Genomic DNA, 24,063 nt, shown 5'->3' on the forward strand with positions numbered 1-24,063 from the left:
CTGTCATTCTCCTCGCTGCAAAGACACTGATAAAACGGATCTGGTATGTAGATCCGTTGATCAGTGTCCTTACAGCTAGAGCCACAGCCAATCACAGTAGAAACCACGCCCCTAGGGACACACACAGCCCCTCCCTTCCAAATAAAGTTAACCCCTTCACTACCAGTGTATTTTTACAGTAACAGTGCATATGTATAGCACTGATTACTGTAGAAATGTCACTGGTAACCCCAAAAGTGTCAAAAATGTCAGTCAAGGGTCCGATCTGTCCGCCGCAATGTCGCAGTACCGCAAAAAAAATCGCAGATCGCCGCCATTACGCGTTAAAAAAAAAAACAACAAAAATGACAAAAATCTTTCCCTTTGTTAGTAAACGCGATAACTTTTGCGCAAACCAATCAAAATACGCTTTTTGCGATTTTTTTTACCAAACATAGGTAGCATAAAATAAATTGGCCGAAAATTTTTAAAAATTTTGATTTTTACATTTTTTTTTGGGGGAATTTCATATAAAAAAATGTGAAAAATATTGCTATTTTTGCAAAATTGACGCTCTTTTTTTGTTTATAGCGCGTGATCAAAAAATCGCACAGGTGATCAAATACCACCAAAAGAAAGCTCTGTTTGTGGGAAAAAAAGGACGTCAAATTCGTTTAGGTACAGCGTCGCACGACCGCGCAATTGTGCGTTAAATTCACGCAGTGCCGAATCGCAAAATACCCCCTGGTCGGAATGGGGGTAAAATCTTCCGGGGCTTAAGTGGTTAATATATTATCCCCCATAGTGACTGCTGTAGGTACATACACTCACACATACTGCTGATGTTTTAGGCCTCATGCACAATGGACGTTATAAAAACGGCAGTAGCGTTAGCTGCAGAAAGCTGTAGCTGTAGAATGGGCTTTGCAGCGTTTCTTAGCATTTTTTTTTAGCAAAACTATACACCCACAAAATATTGACTAATTAACCTATGTAATTGACCTATGTAGTGCAGCACAACTAAATCAATATGTGACAAAATTCAAAAATCCTCTCTAAATAAATATTTTTGTGAAACTTCAGCCTCTCAAAAATGTTGTTAAACAATCATAAAAGTCCTTTCAAGTCCAAAAAAATTGTATATATGCCCCAGCCACCAATGGTGCTCTTCTATAGGATTTCCTTCATTCAATATTGAGTGCACCACCGACACCAGGTGAAAAACTTGCTCACCTCATACAAGAAACAACAGGCTCATCATCATGACTCCTTCAAATCTCAAATCCCCTAGGGTGGTCGCCTCTCCTTTCTCCTGAAACTTGCCACACTTTCTTATGCTCATAATCCACAAAAGAACCACATGTAACAAAAAGCCAAGTAACCTTGAATTGCGGTCATAATTAGTTCCAGAAATGTGCTTGTAATCCAAAGTACTCATATATCAAAGCAATTTTCCCCATATAATGAAAAGAAATAATGGAAACTCAGATGATTCATTCCACAACCACAAAAAAAAGTGTCAATAGGGAATGCCTAAAGCAGAATCCAGCAAGAGCTTCAGAGAATAAAAGAGAAGAGAGGCACCTCTTAGTGTAGCAATATGGTGACATTTAATGAAGGTACAACATTTAGCAACTCACATGGTTGGTGATTAAAAGAGGCACATGCAAGTATGCAGGCATCCGGGGTAAAGCTGTCCACATAGACCGTCCTCTGTACCGCCACCGACGTCATCCCTTCCACGCTGCGCTCCACGAGCGCTTCAAGCCTCACTTTTAGGATCACTCTACTGCAGGGTAGTCTTCCTGGTTATGATTGCAGACTCACAGCGGTGAGAGCTGGCAGTGCGGAGGACGGCCTATGTGGACAGCTTTACCCCGGATGCTTGCATGCTTAGATGAGCCTGTTTTAATCATCAACCATGTGAGTTGCTAAATGTTGTACCTTCATTAAATGTAACCATATTGCTACACTTAGAGGCACCTCTCTTACTTGAGCTTGAAAGAAATTAAATATTAACCCTTTGCTAGTTAAACTTTTGTTCATAACATCACTGTTCCTCCCTATGACATGGACAGCTGCTCTTACTGAAGTAGCACTAAAGTCATATCAAATTGTTACAAATCTCAACGAAGTAGTGCTGAAGTAGTGCTGAAGCAGTGCTAAAGTAGCGCTGAAGTAATTGTTGAAGTTGGGCTTTAAATTGCACTACTTTAAATCATACCCATTGTGACCACAGGCTCCTAGTTGCTACTCATATTGCAAAATATTGCTTGTTTATCAAGTTAACATTTATAGAAAAAACTTTTTAAAACAAACCAAGTTACTTGCAATCAAAGGTTTTACTGTACATAGTGCTTTCCTGTTTAACACTTTATTTAAAGCCCCCACTAAAATCCACTTACAGAAAAGCAATATAAAAGCACTTGTATAAATCACATCACGACTCCAAACATCGACGGCGTTGGCAGCATGACGTCACGGGCTCGGCTGCTCCCTCCTAGACGCATAGCACCCTTTTATTGGGCTTCCTCAGTAGAGCTACTGGAAGTGGATTTTAGTGGGGGCTTTTAAGAAAGTGTTAAACATGAAAGCACTATGTATTTACCTTTTTTTTATATGTGGTCCGTTTGTGGATTATGAGCATAAGAAAGTGTGGCAAGATCCAGGAGAAAGGAGAGGCTACCAGATGGAGTCATGGTGATGAGCTACAGATGAAGCTGTGTGTCACAGCGAAACGCGTCTAGCGATAGGTAGAGCGAGTACCACGTGATCTTTGGCTGGATCGTATGCTGCGGGAGCAGCACACCGCCGAGCCGTCCTTTTCACTTTTGCATGCTATTTTGTGATGTTTGTGAGTATAAACCCCCGTTGTACACCTAATAAATGTGATGTCCAAACGAACTTCACTATGAATAGCTTTCTTTTCTGAGGACACGGGGGATGTCTTGACCTTCCAGCAACGATCCTTCCTTATCAATTGGAGAAGCTGAGTGTAAATAGAGTGGAAAATACGGTAATTAGAGGGACAGCCCACTATTGTTTGTAAAAAAAGCATGAGGTGTATAAATCTGTGGTTCCCTATGAGAGCTGTCTTAACTGGTCTGACACAAGTCAGTCCGACTTTGAAAAAGGTTCCTGCACTACTTTGGTCTGACTTTGGTCGATTTTCAGCCTACTTAATATCACTGAAGTCTGATCAAAGTCAAATCCTCATCTTAACAGATCCAACTTGTGGCATGCGACTTGTGCTCTGAGGATCTTGAAGGAGAACCCCAAGCAAAAATAAAAAAAAAAATGGCGTGCGGTCCTCTCCAAGACCACATCAGGCTCCTCAAGTCTGGTAAGAATCTTAAAAGGTAACCCCACGGCAAAATAAAAAAAAAAACAACATGGGGTCCCCCCAAAATCCACACCAGACCCTTATCCGAGCATGCAGCCAAGCAGGTCAGGAAAGGGAGGGAGGAATGAGTGAATGCCCTCCTCCTGGACCATACCAGGCCACATGCCACATGGGGGGGTGGGTGCTTTAAGACGACCCCCCCCCTAATTTTCAAGTTAAAACAAAGGTTTTGGGCTATACTCGCCGTATAAGACTACCCCCCTTCTGAAGCAAGGCAACACCATTGAAAAACATCAGATTTCTCATAGATCTCCAAGGTACCCCAAGTACTGTAATACATGTAATCTCTCATAATATCTCCAAGGTACCCTAAGTATTACCAGTAGATGTAATCTCAAGACCTCTGGCTGTGCGGGAATCCTGTATGGGTATACCGTATGTACCGTAGCTTCGGCTACATATAGTATACTGCGCTGAGCCAATCACAGTGAGCGATGTATTCTATTATTGAATGCAAAGCCTGCTCGGATTGGCAGAGTCAGAGAGGTGGGCTGATTTTACTCCGCCAATCTGAGCAGGCTTTGCATTCAATAATAGAATACATCGCTCTCTCTGGTTGGCTCAGAGCAGTACACTGTATGTAGCCGAAACTACGGTACATACAGTATACCGGTACAGGATTCCCACACAGCCAGCATCTTGAGAGATTACATCTACCGGTAATACTTATAATACTTAGGTTACCTTGGAGATATTATACTCGGCGTATAAGACGACCCTCCATTTTTGGGGGATTTTGTTGAGGTTCAAAAGTAGTCTTATACGCCAGAAAATACAGTAGTTAAATAATACCCAAAAACATATATGAACATGTGTAGAAAACAGGTAATCGCATACAACATACATATCACCTGTATAATTCAGAATGTGCAAATATAATGCAAATTACAAAGTGCATAAAAAAAAATTCACAAAACACTATTACATTATCTGCAAATAATAATAATAGTCCATTTGTTGAATATACGGTGACAAAGATGCTTGCTGTGAAATAAATTTCCAAAGTGCAGAGTGCTCAAAGGTTCTCCTTAAAAAATTTGGCCGCTTACCCCACAGAGTTGATTCCGTGCAGTGGGTCCTGATGACGCCAGTTTTTGGGAAACGCATCGGTAGGAGAGAGTGTGTGTGTGTGTGACGTCACCAGACGCTGACAGATCGTGAGACACTGCAGCCATGTCCATAGCGTTTGTTTGAAACTCACTTTTATATATTCTGACGTAAGTGAACATGATCGTTTTTTAATTAAATGTATGTTGTATCACACTATGGGATTCGCCCTGCTTGTTTTGTATGATAACTGCTGATGAGCAACTGAAGGAAGATTGAGAGTAATTTCTTGCCATTTGTATATACGGAGTAAGTAATCTGGGATACCTATTAGCATTGGTGACATGCATTATTAGATGAAATGCAGTCTTATATGGTCCCTGTAATTCAAGATCCACTCTATAGGGTAAGCAGCCAATTTTTGTAGGGAGCACCTTTGAGCACTTTGGAAATTCATTGCACAGCAAGCACCTTTTTCACCGCATATTCAACAAATAGACTATTATTATTATTGCAGTTTTTGGAATAGGACTTTTATTCAGAAGATTATTCTTTATTCTTCTTATTAATTATTCAGATGATATGTATGTTTTCTACACATGTTCATATATTTTTGGGTATTATTTAAATATCTAGCGGGACAGCGCACTATTGTTTGTAAAGTTTGTTATTTGCTCTGTGTCGGCTGTTATAGTTTGCAGCAGTCCCGCTAAGGTGTGTTCAATTAGACGCCACCCAGAGCTTACCCAGCGCAGGACATTTTTCTGTTGTACGACATGTGTTCTCAAAGTCAACGTAACCTATGTTGCACCAGTGTGAACCAGGCCTAAAGACAGACATATTAGACTGGATTGAGAAATAAATTATTATTTGTCTTTGAACAGGTATGACAGGTATGTTTATTATTTTTTTATTAACAATGAGGACTAAAGGCAGGCATGATTGATCACATTGAAATGTATTACTATGCAATGTGGATGTATAGATTTAATATTAATTGACATTATTTCTATGCCATTACTTATAGGTTTTAGGCAAGTTGGCATGTTATAAGGCTCCCTATCCGATTGGCCAATGGGCTTGACATTTACAGTGGTAGTAGACTCCAGTGTAAAAAAAAAAAATGGTCCCCCTGCAAATGAATGCCATATTATGCTAGTAGGCAGTGCATACTAGCACATTACGGCAAACTTACCTTTCAAATAAAGTCCTCCAGTGGCAAACTGTCACTGCTCCTGTTGCTTCCATCTTCACCTGGTTTTCCTTCCGGTTTTGTGCTCTCTAGCACAATGACCGGGCCATGATGACATTACTCCTGCACATGAACACAGGAGTCACAATCATTGTACAGCACTCCCTGCTTATACAGCACACTCAGTGTGCCCTGAATGAAGAGCGCACTGTGCACGCACTGTTGACATCCCTGACTGCTGCCACTGTGAATACCTCCTAAATGACACACGTTTAGTACATATTCACTATATCTATTGGTAAGCCTTATTATAAGCTTATCTGTAGGTACAAGTTTAAAATGAGAGTTAACTACTGCTTTAAAATCAGGAGTAAGTGAGGGTAGAATGCATTTTATTGAATATGCTGAAATGGCATGAGAATGATACGATAGAATGAAAATGCATTCTTAGACTCTGGTTTATAGTACAGCTGATATTGTGTATATTGATGTATTGTAGCGCTATTGGCCAAGACTAGTTGATGTATAGGAATAGTGTACTAGAGGATATATTCCACACAGGTTGATGTTAAACATATATATGTATTGGAACAGCACTAATATTGTACTCACTAGTTTGTTTATATTTGAAACAAAGAATAAACATAAATCTTTTTTTTAATATGTCTATAAGCATAATATGTCATATAAGCTGTATATTTCAGCATTGTACTTTTAAAGTCCCCTACAATTAGTTCCTCCTGTGATGGTGACTTTCCTGTTTGATGTCACTTACTGGCAAGGCCATGTCACTATTTCTTTTTTTGTCCTACAGGTCCTGTCACAGATGCAGCATATACTGTACATTTCCCATAGTGCCTCGTGTGACTGCCAACAGAACCAACTAGTTTCCTGGCTTGTGGCTTACATTTGGCAGGTAATTTTTTTGTGTGCTTGGTAGATATCCCCGACATCTAATGGTTTTTATGCTCACATTCCTCTATCTAGCTTTTTTCATGTCCTATTACTTTTGTAAATAAATGTGACTTTGTTTGTAAAATATATGCTTGGTAAAAGGTAGCTAATGCTAAAAGATAAAAGAAATAATGTAATTTAATGCTGATTCAATGTTTTATCTGAATGCCTTTGAGTTTGAGGAATAAAACATTTTTCTCTGCTATAGCATTGGAACACACTTTATAACTTAATTTCTTTCATCTGATAAAGTTGTGTGTTTAGGGTTCTAAGGATGCAATCCTATAGGGCATAACTTTATTCAACATATATAATTATGTACCTATGTGTGCTATACCTGCTATAGTAAAATTATTGTTGAAGGCTATATGACACCACAATTGTGCATTGTTTTTCTATTGGTAGTTCACATAAAATGTACTCCTTATTATTATACAGGATTTATATAGCACCAACAGTTTGGGCAGCGCTTTACAATATGAGGGAAGACAATACAGTTACAATACAATTTAACACATAAGGAATTAGAGGGCCCTGCTCATTAGCGCTTACAATCTAGAAGGGAGGTACTCCTCATTTGTTTTGAAAATGCTAGGAAACTATTAGTTTTTAGTTACTTTCTGTTTTGTATAAATGTGCTTGTTGGTTAAAGTGTTACTAAACCCACAACAGTAAAATCAGTCTGTATATGCAGTAGAGCATGCTTGTTATACTCAGTGCTAGGACAAGGTCATCTGGTGCCCAGGGCGAAGATGGCAAACTGCGCCCCCCCCGCCCCCCCCGGGTATAAAGAAAAAGTCAATCACAGTGAGCGATGTATTCTATTATTGAATGCAAAGCCTGCTCAGATTGGCAGAGTCAGAGAGGCGGGCTGATTTTACTCCGCCAATCTGAGCAGGCTTTGCATTCAATAATAGAATACATCGCTCTCTCTGGTTGGCTCAGAGCAGTACACTGTATGTAGCCGAAACTACGGTACATACAGTATACCGGTACAGGATTCCCACACAGCCAGCATCTTGAGAGATTACATCTACCGGTAATACTTATAATACTTAGGTTACCTTGGAGATATTATACTCGGCGTATAAGACGACCCTCCATTTTTGGGGGATTTTGTTGAGGTTCAAAAGTAGTCTTATACGCCAGAAAATACAGTAGTTAAATAATACCCAAAAACATATATGAACATGTGTAGAAAACAGGTAATCGCATACAACATACATATCACCTGTATAATTCAGAATGTGCAAATATAATGCAAATTACAAAGTGCATAAAAAAAAATTCACAAAACACTATTACATTATCTGCAAATAATAATAATAGTCCATTTGTTGAATATACGGTGACAAAGATGCTTGCTGTGAAATAAATTTCCAAAGTGCAGAGTGCTCAAAGGTTCTCCTTAAAAAATTTGGCCGCTTACCCCACAGAGTTGATTCCGTGCAGTGGGTCCTGATGACGCCAGTTTTTGGGAAACGCATCGGTAGGAGAGAGTGTGTGTGTGTGTGACGTCACCAGACGCTGACAGATCGTGAGACACTGCAGCCATGTCCATAGCGTTTGTTTGAAACTCACTTTTATATATTCTGACGTAAGTGAACATGATCGTTTTTTAATTAAATGTATGTTGTATCACACTATGGGATTCGCCCTGCTTGTTTTGTATGATAACTGCTGATGAGCAACTGAAGGAAGATTGAGAGTAATTTCTTGCCATTTGTATATACGGAGTAAGTAATCTGGGATACCTATTAGCATTGGTGACATGCATTATTAGATGAAATGCAGTCTTATATGGTCCCTGTAATTCAAGATCCACTCTATAGGGTAAGCAGCCAATTTTTGTAGGGAGCACCTTTGAGCACTTTGGAAATTCATTGCACAGCAAGCACCTTTTTCACCGCATATTCAACAAATAGACTATTATTATTATTGCAGTTTTTGGAATAGGACTTTTATTCAGAAGATTATTCTTTATTCTTCTTATTAATTATTCAGATGATATGTATGTTTTCTACACATGTTCATATATTTTTGGGTATTATTTAAATATCTAGCGGGACAGCGCACTATTGTTTGTAAAGTTTGTTATTTGCTCTGTGTCGGCTGTTATAGTTTGCAGCAGTCCCGCTAAGGTGTGTTCAATTAGACGCCACCCAGAGCTTACCCAGCGCAGGACATTTTTCTGTTGTACGACATGTGTTCTCAAAGTCAACGTAACCTATGTTGCACCAGTGTGAACCAGGCCTAAAGACAGACATATTAGACTGGATTGAGAAATAAATTATTATTTGTCTTTGAACAGGTATGACAGGTATGTTTATTATTTTTTTATTAACAATGAGGACTAAAGGCAGGCATGATTGATCACATTGAAATGTATTACTATGCAATGTGGATGTATAGATTTAATATTAATTGACATTATTTCTATGCCATTACTTATAGGTTTTAGGCAAGTTGGCATGTTATAAGGCTCCCTATCCGATTGGCCAATGGGCTTGACATTTACAGTGGTAGTAGACTCCAGTGTAAAAAAAAAAAATGGTCCCCCTGCAAATGAATGCCATATTATGCTAGTAGGCAGTGCATACTAGCACATTACGGCAAACTTACCTTTCAAATAAAGTCCTCCAGTGGCAAACTGTCACTGCTCCTGTTGCTTCCATCTTCACCTGGTTTTCCTTCCGGTTTTGTGCTCTCTAGCACAATGACCGGGCCATGATGACATTACTCCTGCACATGAACACAGGAGTCACAATCATTGTACAGCACTCCCTGCTTATACAGCACACTCAGTGTGCCCTGAATGAAGAGCGCACTGTGCACGCACTGTTGACATCCCTGACTGCTGCCACTGTGAATACCTCCTAAATGACACACGTTTAGTACATATTCACTATATCTATTGGTAAGCCTTATTATAAGCTTATCTGTAGGTACAAGTTTAAAATGAGAGTTAACTACTGCTTTAAAATCAGGAGTAAGTGAGGGTAGAATGCATTTTATTGAATATGCTGAAATGGCATGAGAATGATACGATAGAATGAAAATGCATTCTTAGACTCTGGTTTATAGTACAGCTGATATTGTGTATATTGATGTATTGTAGCGCTATTGGCCAAGACTAGTTGATGTATAGGAATAGTGTACTAGAGGATATATTCCACACAGGTTGATGTTAAACATATATATGTATTGGAACAGCACTAATATTGTACTCACTAGTTTGTTTATATTTGAAACAAAGAATAAACATAAATCTTTTTTTTAATATGTCTATAAGCATAATATGTCATATAAGCTGTATATTTCAGCATTGTACTTTTAAAGTCCCCTACAATTAGTTCCTCCTGTGATGGTGACTTTCCTGTTTGATGTCACTTACTGGCAAGGCCATGTCACTATTTCTTTTTTTGTCCTACAGGTCCTGTCACAGATGCAGCATATACTGTACATTTCCCATAGTGCCTCGTGTGACTGCCAACAGAACCAACTAGTTTCCTGGCTTGTGGCTTACATTTGGCAGGTAATTTTTTTGTGTGCTTGGTAGATATCCCCGACATCTAATGGTTTTTATGCTCACATTCCTCTATCTAGCTTTTTTCATGTCCTATTACTTTTGTAAATAAATGTGACTTTGTTTGTAAAATATATGCTTGGTAAAAGGTAGCTAATGCTAAAAGATAAAAGAAATAATGTAATTTAATGCTGATTCAATGTTTTATCTGAATGCCTTTGAGTTTGAGGAATAAAACATTTTTCTCTGCTATAGCATTGGAACACACTTTATAACTTAATTTCTTTCATCTGATAAAGTTGTGTGTTTAGGGTTCTAAGGATGCAATCCTATAGGGCATAACTTTATTCAACATATATAATTATGTACCTATGTGTGCTATACCTGCTATAGTAAAATTATTGTTGAAGGCTATATGACACCACAATTGTGCATTGTTTTTCTATTGGTAGTTCACATAAAATGTACTCCTTATTATTATACAGGATTTATATAGCACCAACAGTTTGGGCAGCGCTTTACAATATGAGGGAAGACAATACAGTTACAATACAATTTAACACATAAGGAATTAGAGGGCCCTGCTCATTAGCGCTTACAATCTAGAAGGGAGGTACTCCTCATTTGTTTTGAAAATGCTAGGAAACTATTAGTTTTTAGTTACTTTCTGTTTTGTATAAATGTGCTTGTTGGTTAAAGTGTTACTAAACCCACAACAGTAAAATCAGTCTGTATATGCAGTAGAGCATGCTTGTTATACTCAGTGCTAGGACAAGGTCATCTGGTGCCCAGGGCGAAGATGGCAAACTGCGCCCCCCCCCGCCCCCCCCGGGTATAAAGAAAAAGTCAGTGTCATTTCAAAACCAATATTTCCCATAGATGCCAATGTTAAAAACCGAGAGGAGTGTCATGTCAAACTGACCAAGATTTACTATAGACGCCAATGTTAGACAGGGAGCAGTGCCACGTCAAGCCGACCAAGATTTCCCATAGATGCCAATGTTAGCCAGGGAGCAGTGCCATGTCAAGCTGACTGAGATTTCCCATAGACGCCAATGTTAAAAACCGGGAGTAATGCCATGCCGTGAGTGTATGTAAAACGGGGTATGCCTGTATTTTAAATATCATTGGTAATTATTTAACCTCACCTCTCCTCTACTCTCCCCTCCAACCCCTACCCCTGAGTTAGCTGATTAATCAGTAGATGCCCCTCTACTTAGTTTTGAGATTCGCTGCCTGGTTGGTTGGTTCCTCCTCTTCAGTCACACGTCACTCGCTGCCCGGCTGCTCTCTATGATCCTCTCCCAGCCCACCTCCCGGCCAGCCTCTTGGTGATGTCACGCAGTGCCGGGACTCAGAAGCACCTGTCAGGTGGCGATTACTCTGCGGCTCTGCCTGACAGGGAAGTGGAGGCTGGGTCCTAGGCTTGTGCCAGGTGCAGGAGCGCACCTGGCACATCCTTACAGCCCTGCAGCATTGTAGCGCGGCCGGCGGAAGTCACAAACTTTTGCCCAGAAAACTTTTGGCAGCACACTTCCAGTACTTCACCTGCACCCCCCCCCCTTCCTACAATAAACTGTTCCACCCAGGGCACCCGTCCCTTCCGCCCACCCCTTGCACTGGCCCTGGTTATTCTCACTTTGGAACCTAATGGGGTTAATCCATTGCATTGTGTAAAAAGGCTGTTTGATCCTGTCTTTTCTGATCCTCTCCTTCTTCCACTGTCCCCAATCCATCTCCTGATAGAATGCAGCCTTGGGGGCAAATTGCACATACTTGTTTGGATTGCTAGAGAGTTTTTTTTTTTCTTTGGAAAGTGCATGTATCATCACAGGGCCAATCAGCACTGTCCAGACAGAGAGTCAGGGGTCATGCAGCCTCATTGGACAACCAGGGGAGAATGAAAACTCCTCCTGCAAGCTTTAACCAGTGCTCTGCTGGACACGGATAGACGTCACAAAACTGCTCTAACTACTTATGAGAAAAGGTATTTAGCAGTTTATATTTACTAAAACCATTGCATTTCCATGTTCTGTGTACTGTTCGGGAGACCAGATATAGTGAATGCAGGGTCCTCCTGGGTTTAGTAACACTTTAGGGACTCTATTTACCATGAATGCAAGAGGTAAGATTTTTTTTTAACCCTAAAAGCCCAACTCTAGCTCAAACTTTTTTTGGTTAGGTGCTAAGTAGAGAAGGATTACAATCTAGACTTGAGCTCTATTGGGGGTATTTCTCCTCACTTCCAAGACTGATGACCACGCGGGAAGGGAAAGGAATGTCACCTAGCATTGACATTGAAAATTGATGGACCTCCTAATTAGGGATGATCGAACGGTTCGGGTCGACCATCGGTTCGGCCCGAACATTGGGTGTTCGAGGTTCGGCCGAATTTAGAACTTTTTGCCCAAAAAGTTCGGAATTCGGCAACCAGAACCGACCAAAATGCAATGGTTCAGGAAATGGGCTTTAAAAGCCCGTGATTGGACCAGAACCATTAGCAAAAGCCAATTGAGGGGGCAGGAGAATGCTAGGAATGTCATTGGAGTGACTAGGGGGTCCATATAGTCCAATCATTAGTGAATACGCCCCCCAGTATATAAGATAGCCCCCGCCAAATTCCTAGCATTGTAATACAGGACATGGAAGAGAGTGGAAGCAGTTCTGCTCATTTTACTTTAAAAGTGTCATTTAGCATTTATTAGTGTGAGGAAAGGGATATCTAGTGTAGTTAGAGTGCTCCTTTACACTTTAGTTAGCTTCAAAAATGTAGTTTCTGTAGGGAAAGTGTGAAGTGTCAGGGTGACTGTAATGTAGTGTAGGGTGAACTGACTGCTATGGCAGGGTGACCGAACCCTTCCATATCAGGGTGACCGTAATGTAGTGTAGGGTGAACTGACACTGACTGCTATGGCAGGGTGACCGAACCCTTCCATATCAGGGTGACCGCTATAGAGAAAAGCTAGTTTCTCTTGTGTCACTTTCGCTGCAGGGATATGCCAGCATTTTTGGCTGCAGGCGTTGCTAGTGCTTTTTTGAGCACATGTTTGGAGTCAGACATGACATCTGAACATGTGTATAGGGGGTATATATACACACACATGTCTGTATATATACACCTAGACATATATAGGTGTGAAAGGAGCAGAAAAAACTACTTGCGCTAATGAAATAATTAACACCAATATATTTCTGCTCCTATCACACCTATATATGTCTAGGTGTGTATATACATATAAGTATGTGTGTATATACACCACTATACACAAGTTCAGATGTTTTGCCTGCCTCCAAAGAACCCAAAAAAATGCCCAAAAAAAGGCTAGCGTCAAAAAAAAAACGCCCAGGTGTGTTGTTGCAGGCATTTTTTGGGGTTTTTGGAGGCAGGCAAAACATCTGAACTTGTGTATAGTGTACCTGTGAAGTTTCAGCTCTGTAGCATGTCCAGAACCAGAAAAAAAGATAATTTTTCAGTAGAGCAGGGATGGTGGGACCCTCCTTTTACACTTATATGATCTTTTTTTTATGATTCTGGACATGCTACAGAGCTGAATCTTCACAGGTACACTTTTTAGACCCGCCAGACACAAAATCACACAAAAAAAGTTCTTAAAAATTGTCATTTTTGATAGATTTTTTAATAGAGAGCCAATTATTGAAAAAAAAAAATGTCTTTGGATTTAGTATCTGTGGGGTCTAAAAAGTGTACCTGTGAAGTTTCAGCTCTGTAGCATGTCCAGAACCCCCCAAAAATTAGCATTTTCTTATAATTTTTATTAGAACAGGAATACGGCTTCTCTACGGCGTTTTTTCTTGCATTTATCGGGCATTTTTGGAGGCAGGCATGGCTTTTTTTGGATTAGTGTCTGAGGGAGTCTAAAAAGTGTACCTGTGACGTTTCAGCTCTGTAGCATGTCCAGAACCAGAAAAAAGATACTTTTTCAGTAGAGCAGGGATGGTGGGACCCCCCTTTTACACCTATATGATCTTTTTTTGGGGGTTCTGGACATGCTACAGAGCTGAAACTTCACAGGTACACCTTTTAGACCCCCCCAGACACAAAATCACACAAAAAAAGTTCTTAAAAATTGTCATTTTTTATAGATTTTTGATAGAGAGCCAATTATTGAAAAAAAATAAATAAAAAAAAATGTCTTTGGATTTAGTATCTGTGGGGTCTAAAACGTGTACCTGTGAAGTTTCAGCTCTGTAGCATGTCCAGAACCATAAAAAAAAGATAGTTTGTATTAGAACACTTTCAGCACAGGATGTTGGCTTCTCGCTTTTCACACCTTGCCGGTTTAATAGCAGGCGTTTTTTTGGGCATTTTTTTGGGTTCTTTTGAGGCAGGAAAAACACCTGAACTTGTGTATAGTGGTATATATACCACTATACACAAGTTCAGATGTTTTGCCTGCCTCCAAAGAACCCAAAAAATGCCGAAAAAAACGCTACCGTCAAAGAAAAAAAAAAAAGGCCCAGGTGTGTTGTTGCAGGCATTTTTTGGGGGTTTTTGGAGGCAGGCAAAACATCTGAACTTGTGTACACACACATACTTATATGTATTTTACACTTAGACATATATTGGTGTTATAGGAGTGTAACCATATTAGTGTAAATGATTTCATTAGCGCAAGCATATATTTCTGCTACTATCACACCTATATATGTCTAGATGTGTATATACATATAAGTATGTGTGTATATATACCCGTATACACAAGTTCCGATGTTTTGCCTGCCTCCAAAGAACCCAAAAAAATGCCCAAAAAAACGCTAGAGCCAAAAAAAAAAACGCCCAGGTGTGTTGTTGAAGGCATTTTTTTGGGGGTTTTTGGAGGCAGGCAAAACATCTGAACTTGTGTATAGTACCACTATACACAAGTTCAGATGTTTTTCCTGACTCCAAAGAACCCAAAAAAATGCCCAAGAAAACGCCTGCTATTAAACCGGCAAGGTGTGAAAAGCGAGAAGCCATATTACAGATCTATAATTGCACTAATACAAACAATCTTTTTTTTTCTGGTTCTGGACATGCTACAGAGCTGAAACTTCACAGGTACACTTTTTAGACCCCCCAGACACTAAATCCAAAGATTTTTTTTTTTTTATTTTTTATTTTTTCAATAATTGGATCTCTATCAAAAATCTATCAAAAATGACAATTTTTAAGAACTTTTTTTGTGTGATTTAGTGTCTGGGGGGGGTCTAAAAGGTGTACCTGTGAAGTTTCAGCTCTGTAGCATGTCCAGAACCCCCCCCAAAAAATCATATAGGTGTAAAAGGGGGGTTCCACCATCCCTGCTCTACTGAAAAATTATCTTTTTTTATGGTTCTGGACATGCTACAGAGCTGAAACTTCACAGGTACACTTTTTAGACCCACCAGATACTAAATCCAACGTTTTTTTATTTTTTTTTATTTTTTTAATTTTTCCAATAATTGTCTCTCTATCAAAAATGACAATTTTTAAGAACTTTTTTTTTGTGTGATTAATAGTCCCTGGGGTATGACCCAGAACCCTAGGCACTTTTTAGGGTCATTTATTGGGTTTTAGGGCTTCAAAATGGTGTTTTTTGATTACCGAAGTTCGGGTCCCATTGATTTCAATGGTGTTCTGAAATCTGGGCCGAACTTTCGGGTAGTTCGGATGTTCTGGCCGAACCGAACTTTTGAAAAGTTCGATCATCTCTACTCCTAATCCCTTCCCACTATGCTAAACAAAAGGGCTTATGTTGCTGTATATTCTTCTGTTGGAAAATTTGCTCTCACATCCTGTCCTAATTTCCACACAGGAAGTTATTGAGAAGCTTAAAAAGGTCACAGACAACAGTTTAAACTTGCCAGAGGTTATAACTCTTCCTTTACTAAAGAAAATGTTTTACTGGGATTGGGCTTCAATTATTTTGTATGCTATGTATGCTTTTATAGATGGCAACCAGCCAGGAATGCAGGGAAATCTATTCTTTGATACACCACAGTGTGTGTGTCTATCATTCACTGGTCAAGGGAAAAAACATATCTCATACCACCTCAGGTCTACCTCAGAAACATCACATTTCAGGAAGATTTTTGTAGTTAATTGTGAACTAAAGGTAAAACTTTTTTTTTTATTTTGGATGGAGTGTAGGAGGGTTACAACCCCTGTTAACTTTTTCTCCTTAAGTGGTTGTAAACTCTTACATATATCCCAGTGACTAGTTTCAGAAGACACACAGTGATGAATAGAATCATCCTACATACATTGTACCTGTTTATCTGCAGCCATTTGTCCTACACAGCCTTGTAAAACACAGGGATAAAAAGGAATACAGAAGTACAGAAGTACAAAGTAGGGGGCCGGTGCTGCAGTTAAAAACTGCACAGCTCAGAGAGGAGAGCTCTGAGAGCTGATTGGAGGGAAGGGACACACCTCACTCCCACGCAGCACACAGAAATAATGCAGAGCTGAGGATATCAATCACAGGTTATGTGCTGGAGCTATTCTCTCCATCACCTTCTTTATTTCTTGGATTTGGGATCAGTAATGACTTATGCAGATAGCAGGAGAACCAGACAGCAGAGATAATTTACAATCCGGGCTTTGGATTGAGACAAGTAAGCACTACAAAAGGACATGCTTTGCTCATATTTCATGCCAGAGGTTTACAACCACTTTAAATCTGTGTCCCACTGGGGAGATTTCCCTTAACTTCCTGTTCCATAGGCAAAGTGGGGGAATCCCTGGTTGTTACTGCAAGTAGTGTTCCCATTGGAAGATTTTCCTTCTATTCCCATTCTGATGGCAACCCAAAATTTGGCATTTTCTTTCTCTTTCTCTCTCTCTCTGTAATAATGGTAAACAGGACAAACAGAGTGAATGAAATATTTCTTCAATTCCTTAGTTGAGCTAATCTGTTACAGTTCTAATTAAAATTATAGTGATAATAATAACAAAAAGAATACAAGAAGCAAAAGGTTTTATTTAATTACAAAGAAAGGGAAATCACTAACAAGTCCATAAATACAGTAGATCCAAATGATGTTACAGAGTAATTACAATTAGAAAGCTAGGATGATGCCTTACACAGAAAGTCTATCCCTCTTCTTCTAAAGTTCAATATCCTGGCTGGGCTCAGGGAGAGAGAGAAAACGGGAAGATTGCCCTTTTTATCATACAAAAGCAAATTAAACACACCCACTTTGACACCCCTCGTCAATTTGAAGACTAACACGGGTATTTTGGAGCATCACTATATGCTTGGGATTAGAATACATCTCTCTTCCTCTGATCAACCATTCAGCTATTAAAAAAAAAAACTTTAGAGGCTCTTTTATACTCAAGTCTTTAACCACTTAAGCCCCGGAGGATTTGGCTGCTAAACGACCAGAGGGTATTTTGCGATTCGGCACTGCGTGACTTTAACGGACAATTGCGCGGTCGTGCGACGCTGTACCTAAACGAATTTGGCGTCCTTTTTTTCCCACAAACAGAGCTTTCTTTTGGTGGTATTTGATCACCTGTGCGATTTTTTGATCACGCGCTATAAACAAAAAAAGAGCGCAAATTTTGAAAAAATAGCAATATTTTTCCCTTTTTTTTATATGAAATTCCCCCAAAAAAAAATGTAAAAATCAAAATTTTTTAATATTTTCGGCCAATTTGTTTTATGCTACCTATGTTTGGTAAAAAAAAATCGCAAAAAGCGTATTTTGATTGGTTTGCGCAAAAGTTATTGCGTTTACTAACAAAGGGAAAGATTTTTGTCATTTTTGTTGTTTTTTTTTTTAACGCGTAATGGCGGCGATCTGCGATTTTTTTTGCGGTACTGCAACATTGCGGCGGACAGATCGGACCCTTGACTGACATTTTTGACACTTTTGGGGTTACCAGTGACATTTCTACAGTAATCAGTGCTATATATATGCACTGTTACTGTAAAAATACACTGGTAGTGAAGGGGTTAACTTTATTTGAGAGGGAGGGGCTGTGTGTGTCCCTAGGGGCGTGATTCTAACTGTGATTGGCTGTGGCTTCAACTGTATGCAGAGTGATCAATGGATCTACATAGTAGATCCATGTGATCATCTCTCATACAGAGAGGAGAATGACAGGCAGCTTGTTTACACAAGCTGCCTGACTTTCTCCCTCTCCCCCGCCGATCGCAGAGTGGCCGGCGGCGATCGGGTCCGCCGGTCACACGCGCGGGGGGGTCCGTGACCACGCGGGAGCGGGAGCGCGCCTCCGGCGGCGCGCGCTCGCTCCCTAAACCCTCACAGGCGAGCGACGTAGACCTACGTCACTTTGCCTGTGAGGGGCTGACCGCCGCCGTAGATAGTCGTGCGGCAGTCGGCAAGTGGTTAAAGGACCCTGCTGCTGGAAATCCAAGAGGAAATGTCTCTCATAACTCAAGTAGTGGATACCTGAAGAATGGCCGTCTTCCTTCTCAGTTAAGAAGATAAAAGACTCAGGATGCTACAAGTCATATGACCATGGACTTAAAATGGAACTTTATCCATGATAACTTGATAAAAAATAATGTTCTTTAGCAAGAAGCATACATTACACGTTAACAATTGCTACCAAAATGAGTGTGTGTGCTGTAAATTGTCTCCAGCATTGTTACTGTTTCTTCTTGCTAGAGGATGCAGTTTTGCCCCTGAATAGCAGTAAATCTTTAGGCTGTCAGCAGATCAGCCTCTACAAATATGGCAAAGTGCCACTGATAAAGGGGTGAGACAGTGTTGTACTGGATTTAAAACAATATACAGTATACACTTATTTTTAATGTTTTACATAACTATACCTACAAAAGGGGCCAGCCTCAAGTGATCTAGCAGGACTTAATTTTCTTACTAAAGTTCTACTTTAAAGCGGAGTTCCACTCAAAAGTGGAACTTCCACTTATCTGTCTCCTCCCCACCTCCGGTGCCACATTTGGCACCTTTTAAGGGGGAGCGGGTACCTGTTTTTGACAGGTACCCTGTCCCCACTTCCGTCGGACCTCGCCGTGGTGAGGTTCATCAGAGGTTCGGCCCCCTACTCCTCCCTCTGCTTCCTGGCCAATCACCGAGCGCAGCACGTTTCACGCAGGTGCAGTAGGGACCCGGCCGTAAAGCCGCAAAGCTTCATTGTTGGGTTCCCTTACTGGCAATGGCGGCGGCAGCACCCAACAGCCGATGGAAACATGAGCTGTGGTGCCGACATCGCTGGACTCCAGGACAGGTAAGTGTCCTACTATTAAAAGTCAGCAGCTACAGTATGTGTAGCTGCTGACTTTTAATTTTTGGAGGGGTAGTGCTTTGGGCTCTGATATTTACCTTTTTGTTTTGGAAACTGAACTATTGATTATTTTGGAGGGGGTCGGCAAGGAGTGGGGAGAGATGCCACTTATGCCAAGTTCAGCTTTAAGCAGTTAAGAGATAATTAAGGCATATTTGGGTTTATTTGAATAATCGTAACATATACAAAATACTATGTTGTAAAACTTAAAACTTTGGGACTGTTGTGATTACAGTACGAATGATAACATGAGAACAGGGTATAGGTGTTAAAGTGGATATTTGAATTGCTCCTCTAATCAGGGCTTTGTGTTAGTGTATGTTGCAATTTACATTATGGAAATCAAATGCCAGAAGCAGGTCTCTGTCACATTAAGTAGACGTGATGTGTCAGAGAAAATACATTTCTGACTGCCAATAAGCCAATGTGCCCACGAAACGAGGCCTAAGGATAACACAATCACAATTGATCTTGCTGTAATTCTGACGCAGGAGCTTTTCTGTGAAGCAAATGGAAACAGACAGCTTAAAAAATGAGTGTGGATTTATGCCAGAAATGTCTGGATTTGAAGGCGAGCGAGAAAAGAATGTGGTCCAATGAGCAAGAGATTTAACCTATTCCGTGCAAAAATCCAGCTTCTCGTTTTCAGTAGAAAATAACGCTTTGTTATAATGAAAAAGTACAGTAAGTTTGCATTAAATATGGTTTCAGTTTCAGGTGACTCCACAAATAATGGTCATACTTGGTTGCGAGACTTTTAGAAGGTCCACAATACTTTACTGTAAATGGGGAGTATTCACATCACATATAATACATTGGGTTCTAACTGAACTACACAATGGGGTTGATCTACTAAAGGCAAATAGACTCACCAAGTGCTCACCAAGTGCAGTTGCTCTACAGCTGAGTAATAAAGTAAAGCTTCACTTTGTAAAGGAAATCCAATCACGTGCAAGAAAAATAAAAAAAAACAGCATTTTTGCTTACATATGATTGGATAATGGAAGTCAGCATTTACTAAGCTCTGGAGCAACTGCTTTTGCAGAGTGCAACTGCACTTTGCATGGTGCACAGTATATTTGCCTTTAGTAAATCAACCCCAATACATAAAACTAACTTAGTACTCTTTCACATGGAGCGGACCGTATTTCGATCCGCTCTGGCACTTTTTTTTTTTTTTTTTACGGACACAGATGACACTTATGTCATCCAGTCCATATGTCCGCATATCATCCCATCCGTTTGATGACACCGCTGACATCCGATTTTGCGTCTTTTCCATTTCTTAAACGGAAGAAAAATAGGGTTCTGTTCCATTCCAAAAAACGGAACAGAACTGAAAGGACGCAAATCGGATGTCAGCAGATGGTCATCCGCTGACATCCGCAATCCCATTGACATGCATTATGTCCGTATATCACCCGCAAACGGATGGGGTGATATACGGACATATACGGAATGCCCATGTGAAAGAGGCCTTACATCAAAATTGATTTTAAAATTAATAAACACTTGGTGAGCCACAACTTTGAATTGTTGAGTCAGGGTCAGAACCAACCCTTTCCTGCAGGGAGATGGACTCAGCAAAGGCTGCTACCTCTTGCTGTGTCACTGTGTACATATACATCACATCAATGGCAGCCCATCCATATGGGGTGCAGGGGCGCCCCTACATGCAGGGCATCGGATGCATGGATTTCAATGGGTTTTTTTTTTTGTTTGAAGCTACACTTTAAATAAAGTTATGCCATATAAATTAATGGCATGAACACATACAATGGTGACAATGTACAGCCTTAATCTATAGTAGTTAACGCGTAGTATTTGAAAATATACACTGCTCAAAAAATTAAAGGAACACTTTTTAATCAGAGTATAGCATCAAGTCAATTAAACTCTTGGGATATTGATCTGGTCAGTTAAGTAGCAAAGGGGGTTGTTACAACAGATGCACTGGATGGACAAGAATGAGATGACCTCCAAAACAGTAATGGTTTACAGTGGTGGAGGCCACTGACATTTTTTCCCCTACTCATCTTTTCTGACTGTTTTTCACTAGTTTTTAGGCTAGGATCAATGTCACTACTGGTAGCATGAGGCTGGACCCTATAGAGGTTGCGCAGGCAGTCCAAGTCCTCCAGGATGGCACATCGATATGTGCCACTGCCAGAAGGTTTGTGAAGGTCTGTGTCTCCCAGCACATTCTCAAGAGCATTGAGGAGATTCCAAGAGTCAGGCAGTTACTCTACAAGAGCTGGACAGGGCCATAGAAGGTCCTTAAGCCATCATCAGGACTGTATCTGATCCTTTGTGCGAGGAGGAACAGGATGAGCACTGCCAGAGCCCTACAAAATGACCTCCAGCAGCCCACTGGTGTTAATGTCTCTGACCAAACAATCAGAAACAGACTTTATGAGGGTGGCCGGAGGGCCCGACATTCTTTAGTGGGCCCTGTTATCTCTGCCAGAAACTGTGGAGCTTGATTGGCATTTACCATTGAGCACCAGAATTGGCAGGTTCGCCACTGGTGCCCCGTGCTTTTCACAGATGAGAGAAGGTTCACCCTGAGCACATGTGACAGAGGTGAAAGGGTCTGGAGAAGCAGTGGAGAACGTTATTGTTAGGGACATTCTGGTAATAGGCAAATGCGCATGCGCGTGTGCAGGAATGCATGCGTGCGTACAAAGATTCGCCAAATGCGAACGCCTATGCGCATGCACACGCGTTAGCCGTTTTAGCATTGGCGCCTAAATGGCAACTGAAAGGGCAGCAGCTGCATTTGTGCAGTGCTGTCTGATCTGCAGCTTTACCTGAGTTCTGTTCCTGTGCCTGTATTTGATTCATGTATTGACCTGGCTTGTCTGACTACGTTTGCTATCTCCAGGCCTGACCTCAGCTTGCCTAGACTCTGCTATACCTTCTTTCCTACCTGATATCCTGTTGACCCTGCTTCAGTCTTTTGCCTATCCTGCTCCGTCCACTTCCTAGTGACGCTGTCCTGCATCCGCTGTGCATCTGCACTGCTGTACCTGCTTCTATCTGCTGCTCAGCAACCCAGTCCTGTCCAGTACTCTTCAGCCACTCTTCTCAGCTGCCAATGGAAGACAAGCTCAGGCACTCTTACCCCACAGCGTTCTCGTTACAATTCCAGTGGTGCCTAAGCCAGGGCTTTACAAGAGGTCTCCCTCTGCACATCAGGCTCTGCTACAAAGTACAGGACAGTTATGCTGCCTGTAATATCATTCAGCATGACCGGTTTGGTGGTGAGTCAGTCATGGTCTGGGGAGGCATATCCATGGAGGGATGCACAGACCTCTACAGGCTAGACAATGGCACCCTGACTACCATTAGGTTCCGGAATTAAATACTTGGACCCATTATCCGACCCTACACTGGTACAGTGGGTCCTGAGTTCCTCCTGGTGCATGACAATGCCCGGCCTCATGTGGCGAGAGTATGCGGCCAGTTCCTGCAGGATGAAATAATTGATACCATTTAATGCCCCCCCCCCCCCCCGCTCGCCTGACCTAAATCTAATAGCACAACTCTGGGACATTATGTTTCGGTCCATCCGATGCTACCAGGTTGCACCTCAGTCTGTTCAGGAGCTCAGTGATGCCCTGGTCCAGATCTAGGAGGAAATACCCCAGGACACCATCCATTGTCTCATTGGGAGCATGCCCTGACATTGTCAGGCATGCAATAAAGCACGTGGGGGCCATACAAAATAATATTTTGAGTTGCTGAAATGAAATTTCAGCAAAATAGACTAGCCTGCATTATTTTTTCACTTTAATTTTCAGGGTGCCTTTAAATTCAGCCCTCTGTAGATTGATAATTTTAATTTCCATCAAATGATGTGGCCTCCTTTCATTCCCAACACATTACCCAGTCCATATCAGTATAGATATACAGCATGAGATTTTTCCCCATTGAGATCTCATGTGTTTTCAAAGTGTTTCAAAATTTTTTTGAGCAGTGTATATTTCCACATCCAGCCCAAGTAAACAGCTAAGCAAGGATAAAAAAACGAAGAGCTAAGCATGGAGAATGGGATGTAATAGTCACCAATCAAATAAAGATCATTCACCTTAGTGTTTGTGAGTCACTAAAATACATACAGAGGAGATTGGGTAACTCCATCTTCATGTGCCAATACACCAATGGCTGCGAGTATGTATCTGTAATCTGGTTTGTTGATGCAGTTCTGGCAGTTATATCATTGGAATTATGAACATAATATTCTCCATGTTTTAGATACTGCCTTTCAGGATAGTGTTTACAAACCACCATTTATATGAGGCTGTAACTCCACCCATAGGGTAGTTAAGTATCATTCTTTTCTTTGTTATAAGTACCATACCTGCTATATAATACATATAATATTTGCAAAATGTTATATTTGACTGTTGAAAAGTGTATGATATCTTTGCAGTTAATACATCTGACTGGGTTCCTCTTTATTACCCTATTGTTTTGCACCATGTTTGGCTCACCCTTGTGATGATGTGTCCCTGGATGCTGTATACTGCTCTGCTACTACTAAAGGAGGTTATTTTATACAAAACTATAGGCATATCTTTTAAATTACAGTATATAAATGTAAGCACATATTGTTGTCATTTTATTTTTTTAAAGCTCATTGATTTTTTTTTTAAATGAAATTAATTTCTAGTAATTTAACTGAGCAAAGCACAATG

This window comes from Pelophylax lessonae (assembly GCF_965119305.1).
Source record: "Pelophylax lessonae genome assembly, chromosome: 1".
NCBI lineage: Eukaryota > Metazoa > Chordata > Amphibia > Anura > Ranidae > Pelophylax > Pelophylax lessonae.